We start from the raw sequence: 12430 nt of genomic DNA on the forward strand, positions 1-12430 counted from the left end.
GAGAGGCAGCTAATCTTGATTTGAAGATCTCAGGAGATGGAAAATCCACCACTTCCCTCTATAATGTGTTCTGATAGCTAATAGCTATCAGCATTAAAAGTGTGTGCCTTATTTCCAATTTGAATTCATCTGGCTTCAGGCTCCAGGCTTTGGTTCTTATTATGCCTTTCTCCACTAGATTACAGAGTCCTTTCATATCCATTATTTTCTGCCTGAGAAGGTATATATGCCATAAGCAAGTCACCTCTCAATCTTCTTCCTCATAAACAGAAAGATCCAACTCTTTAAATCTCTCACCAGAAAGCATTTTCTCCCGTTTTCAAAAACTTTCTGCATTTCCTCTCTACCCTCTCCAGTAGTTCTGCTGTGTCTTTCTGAAAATGTGGATTGCAGAGTTGATGCAATACTCCAGCATTGGTCTCACCAAGTTATAACAGAAAGATCAGCTCTCCTGCTTCCTCACTGACCATTCACCAATCATGTTGGGTCTTTTGCTATATCATCTCATTCTGAGCTAGCTTGGTTGCTTGTCTATGAATCCTCCATATTTTTAAGTCACTGCCTTCAGTTATTCAGTTCTGTGATTTTCATCCTTTTTTCTAGAAAGGTAATTTAGGATTAGGCTGTATTAAAGCACCCTATTTCTAATAACCTTGTTTACTAAGCAATCTTTTCCATCTCCACAGTGTTCTCTTTATTTACCACTGACTTATCCATAAACGCTTCCAGGAGTAATTTCGCATTAACTTCCAGACTGTTAATTAAAAAACCTTGCAATCATTCCTTTGGTACCAGTTCTTGTGCAATCAGAGGAGAAACATCCCATGTCAGCTTTGCATTGTTTTGCATAAGGGTAACAGGAGGAGAAGGGGTATGGTGAGTAATATTGTCTGGTTACCTTCTATAGCTTTCCTTGTATGTCAGGACTTGTTCAAAATTATCATCAATGTCCTGAACATTTCTCCAGCTGCTCTTAGGAATTCTTAAATGCTGGTTGTCAAGTGCTGCTGATTTCAGAATGTTAATCGTTAGGTTTTGTTCTTCAACACCCTCTTTGATTACTAATGGTGAATTCTCTTCATTATCTTTATGTGATACAAGTAGGGTTGAATGTTTTTTCACCTTGGAATGGTTAATTCACCCAAAGACATAAGTTTTGATGGATCTAAAAGTATTCAAGTATCTTGAATGAACTGGATCAACAGGTATGGCAGGATTTAAATGTCATGCCAAAACCAGAAAGGAGTTCTGCTTTCTTACACCTTTACATCCGTATATCAGTCACCCATGAAGTGGGAAAGGAAAGCTCAAATCTCTCTCTTTTTGACTGGGAATAAGAATCTGACCCTGTCCTCTTGTCTCAGGAAATGGCTTAAGCACTGAGATAAAGGAATACTGGACTGAACATCTTCTTCTTGTCTTTTTCTTCCATGTTGTCTCTTTGGATTTAGCTGAAATCAAATATATCGCTTTGATTGCCAAACAACAAAAAATCAATAATTCATAGAACACACATATAAATATATAATTTTGTTTTTCAGATTCAAACCAGAAATCTACACTTCCAACTTCATAATGAGCAGTTCTACCACCTCAACTTTCTGAAATTTCTGAAATGTATGTAGATTATTTTGTTCATGTAAAAGTTAAAAATGCCATCCTGTTTATAGTTCAGCTTGGCATACATTTTTGCCTGGTTCCTCTAGCTGCTTATATTAATTTTCTGTGTTTTATAGGTTCTACTGGGATATACATAGCTTAGGTCTGTATCATATCTGTCATCACAAAGTCTTGCATTAGTAATGTCATTTTGGATGTTCTATCTACTCTTCAAACAAAGAGAGTACCTATCCCACCCATGAGATGGAGCTCACTCTGTGCAGCTCCTTGGCCTAACAGAATGAGGTCCGAATATCCCAGTGTTCCACAACAGCGAAATCTGCATCTTCAAATGTATCGTGCAACCAAGGTTTCAACAATGGTGTTTTCTGTCTTCTGCTCTTGCTTTCAGGGTCAGAAAGATTTCCCAGCAGATCATGTTTATGGCCTTCTTCACAACTGTGGCAGCATCCTGTCATCTGTTATTTCATTTTATTCCAGTGAATACAGCATTATTATAGAGATTTACGGAATGAGTTCATAAAGCTTCCTAGTCTTGGTATGGTTAACTTGTGGTCTGCTCTTCAGCAAAATAACTGAAAAAAGTCCACAGCTGATCTGAGGCAATACACAGCAGTGGTCCTAACCTGTGTCTGTACTGTTAATTAGAAGAGGTTCAGGAACACATCTCTTCCCCAGGGTCCAATAGCAACAGTTGGTGAGGTCTACACTGCTTAGGACTTTTCCTTTTTTTGGGGCAGATTTGTCTTTGAATCAACTTCAGACAGATTCTGCCAACAACTAAGCAGTGTAAACCTTCAACATGAGGTTTTCAGGGACACAAAACCCCATCCATACTGTGTCTAACAATTAGCATACACACTCACAATTCATTAAGGCCAGCAAAAATACCTAGAAGTTACTATTTATTTAGATATCTAATCTCCTTTTTACAGGGTGTTAATTTAGACAACTCAAAATTCAGACCCTAAATGCTTCTGCTGAACCAGCCTTGTATTATTTGAGCACCTATGGCTTAGACTCTCTAACACCTTCGTTACCCAGGCTCGGGCATTTGTCTAAACATCATTGCTGAGCTCCATTGCTTCAGCGGCAGGAGAAGTCCTTACATAGAAAAACCCGATAGGATGCAACCGCGGGTTGTCCTTAAAATGGGAGACTTCCATCTGGGCCCCAGTCAAAGGCACACAGGTTTGAGCCACTGCCTTAACTGCTGAGATGCACTTATAGAGTAGGAGCAAGCATCCTCCATAGCCGCTGACTCTGGGAGCCCAGCTGAAGTGAGGAGCCCAGCATCGCCACCCAGCATTGCCCGGAGGAGCTTTCCTCAGCTACCTGGGAGCCACCTAGGCCAGATGCCTGAAACTAGAGATTGTGAATGATTTCATGCAGTGAAAAAAAAAACAAACCAAAACAAAACAAAAAACCAAAACCAAAACCAAACAAAAAAAAAAAAAAAACAAAAAACAAAACAAAACAAACAAAAAGCCAAAACAAACAAACAAAAAAGACAACTAACATACAGTTCAACAAACCTTTTATCCTAGAATGGCTGCGCATTCAGAGACTGACCGCTTCGTCTGAATCACACTGTACTATAGCCCCAGACAGAAAAGTGGATTAGATAATATTGACAATCAGTGCCTATTCAAATGCCCATTTTAACTGAAAGAAAGACTGCACGTATAAAGAACAATATTTAGGATACAAAATCTCACCTTTCTCTATTGTTATGTAATGTAGTAGCCATAAATGCATATACTTCTTAACTAAATAAAACAGTTATATACTGCCTTGCTTCTTATGACATTTATCACAAAAAGCTACTCAGTGCAGTCCAGTACTGTGTTAGGGAAATGAGAGGAGCACTTATTCCTTCACATTAGTTAACATGTCAAAAGCTTTTTATCTCAAAGATATTAAATGGTAAGAACAGTGTGTTTCAACTTCTAAATTGTCATACATCAAAGATTTTGGAGGGCTTCTTTTTTAAATTGACAGTTGTCATTTAATATACAGTATGATCCAAAGCATATTATTTCTTAATGTTACCAGGGAGATTTCACTGGCTTTTGTGACATTTCCAGTCTTTGGTATAATTGGCTAACAGCTTTTTTAACCTAATGTCTTTTAAGAAATAGTGTACCTGGTGGTCTGCAGTATCACATCTTCTGTTTTCTCTTTTCTTTGTTGTCCAAAAATGTTACTGTAATGATAAAAAGTGACATTATTTTAAAAGATAAGAAACACCAAAATTATTTTCTGTCTGACCTTTACAGTTACCAGAACAAGCGGCTTCTGTTAGCAAAATAGTTCAAGCTTTTTATTACAAAGGATATTTGGCAGCATTCCATAAGAAAAAAAATACATGTAGTTCTTGTCAGGGGAAGTCATTAAGCCCTCTCTCCTTATGCCAGGCTAACATTTTAACAAAAATAAAATTCTGGATATTTTAAGATGGAGGAGGAAGTTGACTGTGAGAGGCAGGGATATTTCACATAATGCTCTTTATGAATGTACTAATGTAGTTTTATGTCTTTGGCTGCACCACATTGAAGCAAATACAGTGGGTTTACCCAAGAGTTCAAGGAGATTTTGGTGACCTTCATTTCCCAGCTGCACATTCATGCATTCAGAGTTTTCTTCTTCACCCTGGCCTGTTGTGTTATTAGAACGATGCTCCCTCTTTAGGGGAGGCAGGGGGGCGGGGTGAGACAGAGAAACAACTGAATGACTCAATGTGGCTAAATCACTATATTTACAATTTTAAAAAGAATTACGGCTACTCTTCAGCTGTGCTATTTTTTCCAAGTAAAGGCTTACAAATCAATTGTTAGCTCCAGTCCATACCTCTCATTGTCAATTTTACAGGTTACCACAGAACTTTAGAGGTGGAAGTGCTTGAGAGTTCAAAGACGCATCCAGCACAGATCCTTTTAACTGCTGTTGTCGTTGCTCTGGTTCTTCAACCCAAGTAAGGATGATATATGTCTTGTTTTCATCTCACATGACAAAGATATTACATTATTGTCACTGATTGTTAAGAAAAACTGTATGAGTCAAATTACAATAGCAACAAAAGTTAGAACAAAGCTCGCTCTCTTGTTGAAACACTTTGCTGGTTTACTGTCTTTTGCTCAGCTGGTGGTACTGTACATAGGCTACAAATGGATGAAATACATTTTAGGTGCATGAAAGAAAAAATACTATTTAAAAACATAAGATTCCTTTAGGAAAATAATTGGAGGCACTAATAGTCATTAACTCTGGAATACATAATTCTTCCCATGATTTTTAAGGCAAAGTGAACGCTGTTGCATTGCCACAGTATTAAAGAATATGTGAGTTAAATATCTTCCTGCTTCAAAGACGCGTGGCCTAAAACCTGAAAAATTACAGTATATGCAAATGAACATAAAGGACTGACTTTACTGACCATTTCTTTGTGTTTGGGGGATAGATTTCTGCATGGCATAATATTTCCACTTGCATTGGTTTCCTGGCATGAAAATGTTTATTGCACTCATTAGCTAAGAGGATGTCGGCACTGGTCCAATGAACACAGATCTGCCTTCTGATTTCAGCCATTAAATTGCAATGGGATTCATAGGCTTAACATTGTGGGTGTGAGAATAATAAAATGGAACTCCATCTTTAGCCCAGTTACCATGGATGCAGTTAAAGGTCATCGTGGCAGCTGCTAACTAGTTGCCTTTTTAGCTGTATTTCCCCTCCTATGTGTTTTTGTGTACCTTAGTTTCCGCAGGTCTGCCTTAGAGCAATTCCACTTCCTTAAGTTGGCATATGTGGTGTCTTCCTCAACATGACGGGTACATACCCATAAATATGGTTGCTACGGGCATCCCTTTATTCAATTATTTGTGTTTTAATAGATAATGAATGTAAAGACCTTTAGTAAAAAATAGAAATGCAGCCTGCTCAGCATCCCGAATTATTTTCATTTTCTGCACTCTGCTTCACATTCCTAACTGGGGGAAAAAAAAAAGAAAAAAAAAATCCCTGTGTATAGTGAATTCCTATCTCCGTTTAAACTCATAATGGGTTCAGGCACTGAGGCATTCACAATGTGGAACATCAGCTACTACTTCTCCACTCTGCCCAAAGTCCTAGGAGTTAATTCCCTGTACTGCATGAAGTGTCAGAGTAATTACCGCTGATCAGCCCTATTTCTCAGCATTCTGTCCTGCTTTGAGAGGCACCCTGTTTATTGATGCACCGCCACATCATCACAGTGCTTTCATTCAGGCAAGCTGCTTAATCGAAAGGGCTTGGACAATGCAGGATTTTCAAAGAGAAGAAGTAAGTGGAAAAAAATTAAAAGTAGCCAAGTAAAATAAAGTGAATGGTAAAAAAAACGTGAAAGCTCTACAAAATATTTCCTTATGTCAACACTTCATTTCAATAGATTTTAAAACTCCTATTCATTTCCAAAAGAAGGTACTGTGAGTCTTTTCTGTGGTGACTCAACTACGTGATCACGTCCTTTTTGAAGATTTTTAAGAGCAGAGTGCTGGAAGCCCTCCTTGAGGAATGTTTATTGTTTTTTGTTCTGTTTATATACAGGCTACAACTGTGTCAACCTTTATGAACCACAATACAAAGAAACTTTTTTTAAGTTGTTCCCTCTCTGTTTTAAAGATACATTTATATAACTGTCATTTCATGAAAATAAATTAAGTACTATATGAGCCAAATGTTTCAGTTCCACACAAGGGTGGCTTCTGGTTCTCTTTGGCAGGATGCCATTTTATTCATTTTTATTTCAAACACAATGTGAAACTTTTAATTTTAATATAGTATATAAGTACGATGGCTATAAAGCCTACACTGTGACTAATTCATGCTCCTCCTCTCCTTGCACTTCTGTGAATTTTAGAGGGTGGCAGAAAGTTACACTGAATTCATTTCAACTTAAATACTATCAGGCTTTGTGTGTTTGTTAGAGAGAGGAGAGAGACTTATTTGGGCCAGCATTTTAATTTAGGACTCAGTGTTTACCTTTATTAAGTTGCTTTTAGGCAACTTGTATGTATATTCTTGTGTGTCTGTGGCTACCCAGCCCATCGTGAAAGTAACTTTTTAGTTGAGTCTGTTTTGCCTGGAGAAGTGAAACAGATTGCCACATGGAAGAAGAAACAAACAGGTAATGACAAACACAAGTGTAAAAAAACCAGTTATCTAACTGTTTGCTGACATTCTTTTAATGACATCATCCCCTCTGTGGCATTGCTTCATTAAAAAATAATAATAAGTTTCATAAATTGTTCAGCAGTGTTGTTGAAAATATCAGAAAAAGACTGCTACGACTGTTACAATGTCCCGTTTTACTGTTTCCTCCGCCATACTTTTAATCAGAGGATTTCTTCTTGTGCCTTGTTTACTGTTGATATTTTCTGGCTGATTGGATAGGAATGACATTTTGACAATTTACTGTAGCAGTAAGCACTGTACAAACAAAAGGTGCTGATGAAAACTCGGAACCCATTATTATGTAAATTATGGCTGACTAACACAGATTCCATCTCCCAGTCACCATCATTGAGACCAGTTTTACTCAATGATAATAATTTTCATGATTGCAGTCTTCAGAGAGATCAGAAATATGCTTTAGCTGTTGCGTTTATCTACTGCGGGTACTTGACCCTTAATTAAATTCTGAAACTTTTTTATATAATAAAGTAAAATACAGCTGACACTTCTATTCAAACAAAGAGCATCAAACATAGATCTACCAAATAAGATAAAGGTATTTCAGACTTACCTTGTTGTAATGCTAGTAAACACGAAGACTACAACATCTTTTGAAAAAGAGCTTGGCGTTTAAAATGCAAAAAAAAAAAAGCATGCTCTTGGGCAATTTAAATGTTGCACTTCAGTGCTGTGTTTGCTGAATGCTGGGCTTGCTCTGCAGAATGGTCTTGAACTTTATATTAAAATATGCATGACAGGAAAAAAAAACAAATGAGCTTTGAGTATATAGATGATGTTTGTCTGCCTCCATATATTATTGCGGTCATAAGCGCAAAAAGATTAGAAAATAAAATAATAGGTTATTTAATGTTCACCACTAACTTTCATAAGACGGTACTCTCCCAAATCTTGAAAACTGTACTTTGTAAAACTATTCCTCCTAAAAACAGATTAGAAGCAACTCAAGGTGCTGCACTACTAAGCGAGTGTTCTGCTGCTAACAGATACAAAAATGACTAAACATCATACAAACAGATCAGTTAATTGGGTTTATATTTTTATATATATTCCAAAAACAAGACTGGGGAAAAGGAATACACTGTAGAGAAAAAAGGAGCAGTGCTTTTCATTTAATATTTTCATTTTTTAAAACAGCTCTGTAACTTTTTAGTACTTTGTTCCCCTCTCTCCCCCCATTCAGTTTTACCCTCTTCTCCCCACTCTCGTCACCAGTTTTTCAAATGAGAAAATGGCCATTCCAGGTAAGCAGTAACAGTCAAGCTTAAAAAGAGGTAGGGTATTATAAAAATGGAGATTCAGTATTTCTTTAGACATAGCACTTTGCTAAACTGTCAGTTCATAGAGCCAATGAGCTAAGAAAAGTAATTACTTAAGTGGATTTCATGAAGAGTAGAAAGATGATTGTGCCACATTAAATAACAATTGTATCCTTAATGATGTGTTGGACTATAATACAAACATCCTTCTGCCATTATATGCACTACAATATACCTTTCTAATTACTCCGGTGGCTTCCTCTTCCTTTATTAAGATGCTATGCTTTCAGAGACTATGTAAGCATTATATGAGCTTTTTTTTTTTTTTAAACTACAGTGAGTGCAGCTGCGTGGTCATTGATAAATTGGTTATAAATTACTGCCACATTGTATATGAATGGAATCATTGTTTTATTCCTTTTCTTTCCTTCATGAAATACAATTTTTCTTAGAAAAGATATAATGAAATTCAATAAAATTACTTCTCCAAGTTTCTTTGGTATTTCTAGATATATAAGCAGTATAGCAGTATAACTCCAGATAATTAATGAGGCAGATTCAAAACAACATGGCAAACTTAAGAAACAAAGCTAGAATGGGGTAGATAATTTGGTATTATTCATTTCAATGATTTCTTGTTTCTAGCCTGTGAACCCTTGGGGATCCTTGGGCTTCCTGTCAGTGATCCCTGACAAAGCTGGTTTATTATCTGCAAGCTTAAATATGTTACATGGGTATTCCTCTCCACTAAAAATATTTTTAGATTGTCTGAAATTCACAAAGGTTGAAAACCACTTCTCCATTTCATTGCTTAGATTCTGTCCCTTAGAGATGGAAACCCTACACTCCTTAACATTGCTTTCTATAAATCAGTATGCTTTCTATGATTTGCTAGAGTTACTTTTGCGCACTATCTGACCACTCATTAGACTTGATTTCCTAACATTATGTCAGCACACAGAGCTTATACTTGGACCCAGTTAAAGTTTGCACACATTAATAGTCCCGCTGAAGAAAAAGGAAACTTCTTTTCTTTTATGTGGAAATTTTTCCAAATGTATAAAGGAATTGAAAAACTGGAAAAAAAACATCGTAAAATTGGACAATTCTGGATTCTCTGTCAGAGCTTCACTTAACTCTTACAATAGAAATTTTCATGCAAAACCAAACTTCAATAAATAAGTGAACAAAATAAAACCTGGGAAGTATTCTTCTCTGTTGTCTCTTAGTGGAGATGTGTTCCTTTAATTCACAACTCATGTTCTTCTGCTACCTATTAATGCCATTAATAGCAGTAATTCTATGAACAGTCCACTCCACATTTATGCATATTGCACTTCAGTCCCTAATTGGGTAGTCAAAGTCACGCCTGGGGAATTTCATCAGTAAAATCGATAGAATATTGTCAAAGTTCCTTACCACTGTTGGGTGACCTGAAGTTAGCTTAGAATAAAGAACACAATATTCTTGTTTTGAAAATCAGGTTTGACCCTTTTGAAATATGGCAATAATAGGAAAAATTTATCATAGTATTATGAAACTATTTTGTGGTTCTCATCAATATTATATTCCCTTTGTGAAATACTAGGACACATTAAACAGCTAGTTTCACATCTGACTGTTCACACATTGTCAAACTAAGAAGCAACAATGTCCATAATTTAAAATAAAATCCATCTATAAAATTCATCTGTAATTAACATAATCATTTTTCTATAAGCAGCTCAGTAGGTATATATTTTCTCTTTAGTCCCAAATTCTTACTGGTACAGTAAGAGCTTTGTGCTTGGATTGCGTGCTAGGCAGAATTATGGGAATCTTTATAAAGTCCCTGCTACGCTGCTAGGTTAGCTAAATTCAAGATTAGTAAATGGTCCTTGGAAAGTAAGCAGAGTGGCCCCCCTGTTACTGCATTTGAAGGGTATATACATAGCCATATATTCTTCTACAGTCATTCATAAGAAGCCTGAGCCAAAAAAAAAAAGAAAGCGTTGCCTGGTAAAACTGCAACTAAGTGAAATTTTTGCACTGGGGTGAGCAAGTAGCAACTGGGAATAATTTGTCATTCTTACCTGTACTCCTTGTCATCTGGAGAGTATCCATTACTCAGTACTCAGGCTCACCGTGAGGTGACAAATTCTGTTGCTCCGTTTTCTGGGAGAGGAGGATATACAGATCTTCTGCTTTGTTCCGAAGGTTAGCACTTACCTACTGCAGAGGTTACATCCAAGCAAATCATGTCCTGAAAATTAAAATAAATCATTGAAAATGCGTTGCTTATGGCATTTTCCATTATTTTTTAAGGAAGCAAATACTGCTGGCAAAGGAAGAAAAATGTGAAGCTGGACAAAGATGGTTACATAAAATGTCTCAGGCACGCTTTGTAACTTATAATTGTCACATCATATCACAGATCTTCCTGCCTGCTGGAGAGGATGGTGAGCCAGTTTCTCTTCAAGCTTGAGGAAAAATACTTTTTCCCAAATTAATAGCTTATATACATGAAACTTATAAGTTACATCTGGGACACTGAAAACTCTGTTCAGTAGGAAACTTCAACTGTGTTTAGGCACCTAAGTGAAAATTTTCAGACTTTGAAATCTTTGGTCAGAGGATGCCTTGTTCTTGAGTGCTCAGACTCTGCTGGGGTCTTGATTTTCCACAGGATGTCTAATGTTCCTTGTTGTTTGAAGTTGTATCTAGAAATGCTTCTGCGTAAGAAAAAATTGAGATACCCAACTTTCTCTTTCTACTGGGTGAAGGAACAAGCTTTGGTTTCCAGCTGCTTTCCTTGTTATAGGTTATCTCCAGATCACCAGAAAAAAGGTAAAGATTAAGTTCATTTCATGTACTTCCAAAGATTGGCATTCAATTTGCTCTAGAACAGCATGAATGAGACTGACATGGAGAAATAATTTCCTGAAACTGATCTATCTACTGCTGCTTGTTAAAAAGCCACTGTTGTGGCAGTGAACGCTGGAGGTAGGAATGTAGTTCCTGCATGATCAGCACCTGCCTTCTGAGGGCCACAGTCATCTCTGCTCGTTCCCATCGTCTCAGAAGTTGGTCAGACCTGCTGGAAGGCAAGGCTGGTTTTGCAAGGACACGGGGTAGCTCTGCAGTATAGGCAGACTTCTTGATACCTAAAGGTCCTACATAACTCACATTATGGGAGCCAGCCTTGATAGCCAAGAAGCAGAATAGCTTAGTGTAAGTGATGTAGCAATTTTTTTCTGTTCAGCCTTCTGATCAAAGACCTTGGAAGCACCATACACATTACCAGTTAGGCTCGGCAACAGCTCTGCCACCTGGCAAAGTCACCTTATCAACATTATAGAAAAGGGAAACCAAGGCACAGAGACATGAAGTGACTTACCTAAGATTGTATGGCAAGGCACTGTGGAGGTAGGCAGAGTGCCGGTTTGAAATCTGCATCTGAAACACAAGTCCATTCTTCTCCCTCTGAAAGGGAGAATACTATGATAGTCTGTAATTCTGGTCTGCTTAGGTTTATGGTTAGGATGGAATATATCTTTGCAAAATTCACTCTTGCTGCTTAGGAGGTGCACAACATCTAACACGGTATGCAGGCCTGCCTCCCCACGGAGAGGGAAGACTACACAAGCACCCATCTGAAAAGTGGTCATGTTAAATCCCTCTGCTTACTAGCAAGCCAGTGTATACATACACCCTGTGCTTAGGTATATGCAGCACCAGGTTGTGTAGGTTGCTCACAGGGAAAATGGTGCAGAGCTGCAGCCTCACATGTTCCAGCTGTGCGTGAGCTTTAGAAAGTAATAGCAGGACAAAACTGGACTTGTAGCGAGACTTTTCTCCTCGGTTTTAACTAAGGTATCAGGAAGTTGATTCTTCTGGCCCTCTAAAGGGTGTTGTTGCCTGTTGCATGCCATTGCCTGCTCCTCAGTACGGGTCCTGAAGGTGCTGCGGAGGTTTTGCATTCCACCTTCGAGTGAGCTGGACTTATGAACTGGAACTAAGATCAGAACTGGCAGCTAGGCTCATGCCAAATCGAAGTTTTATTTATTTGATCATTTCATTGCAAGGTAGACACTGTGTCTGTGGTTTATATCTTTAAAATCAAATAAACTATTTATATATGGTGAAGAACTTTGAAACACATAGACCTTATTCATTAATATTTTTATGGTTTCTTTACACTTGACAAGTAAAGAATTTGTGAAAGTGTTTTTTGTACCCAAATCCCACAGATTTCTTGGGGTATTTTTTAAATTAAGAAAAGGTATGATCTAGATTAGCAACACAAACTTAGCTCCCATTTTTCCCTAACATGCAGCACGAAC

Source organism: Calonectris borealis, chromosome 1 (assembly GCF_964195595.1).
Source record: "Calonectris borealis chromosome 1, bCalBor7.hap1.2, whole genome shotgun sequence".
Classification (NCBI taxonomy): domain Eukaryota; kingdom Metazoa; phylum Chordata; class Aves; order Procellariiformes; family Procellariidae; genus Calonectris; species Calonectris borealis.